The following is a 1,044-nucleotide window of genomic DNA, read 5'->3' on the forward strand; positions in this document are numbered from 1 at the left end:
AGAATTTGTGCAACTTGTTAGGTAGCTGTGTGGAATTTTACTGTTGGATGAAGATTTGTTTAGCGTAAACGGGAGTAGTCTATTCATCACGAGATGGCAACCTATGTTTTGAGTGAAAGTGAATATGTTGTTGATTTTAGGTCTGTGTATGAGTCCAATCGTTCAGCCGCTGACCGTAATCCTCTTGACCCGCTGAGTCCGAATCTTGATTAGCCACTGAGTTCCAGACTTTACCTAACATTGCCCTGTCGCCCGTGACACAACACAAGATTTTACACATCAATGTCGTCTTTCGTTTGTGTGTGTTTTCTTTTGTGTGTGTGTGGGGGGGAGGGGGGATTGCGGTTTCAATAGGCCTAACGCCAGCGACGAACCATGTCAATTTCGCGCAAATAATGATAGCCGAGCGAAAGTTGATGATGATCATGAAGATTGCATGATGACATATAATCACAGAATAAAATTAAAGCAGGAAGGAACTGCTTGCCGTAGTCGGCCCCGCTAAAGCAGAGTCACAACCATTGCAGGGGGCATGCGTCTTCGGCTGACGTCACAAGGAACAGTGCCGACATTTGTCTTAAAGCGTCTGAGGAAAGCTCTGGGAAAACACCCAGATGCACAGCCTGCGCCCGGATTCAACTCGGGTCACCTCCCAGCCTCGCCGATGAATGCCATCATCATAGCCACTAGAGCTGGTGCCATGTCTCAGCACCTGGTGGTGGTGGTGGTGGTGGTGATAGGGCTTGCCGTTGTCGGCCTCACGTACGTGGGCAACGTCACGACTCACGCCCTGGGGGAATGTGCGTCCTGGGCCGACTTCTAAGGGAACTGTGCCGACATATATGTCTGAAAGCGTCTGAGGAAAGCGTCTGGGTTTTCCTCAGCACCTGCCTGTCCCAACGATGACCCTGCATACTTCTGGCGTCCGCCACTCATATCGCGACACATCATTGTCTTCACCATTCACGAACCGAACCGCATCAACTATGAGCAAAGCGAAAAGAAGTCCAAATATCATCAACAGCAACAACAGAACTGCGCGTG

Source organism: Ornithodoros turicata, chromosome 3 (assembly GCF_037126465.1).
Source record: "Ornithodoros turicata isolate Travis chromosome 3, ASM3712646v1, whole genome shotgun sequence".
NCBI lineage: Eukaryota > Metazoa > Arthropoda > Arachnida > Ixodida > Argasidae > Ornithodoros > Ornithodoros turicata.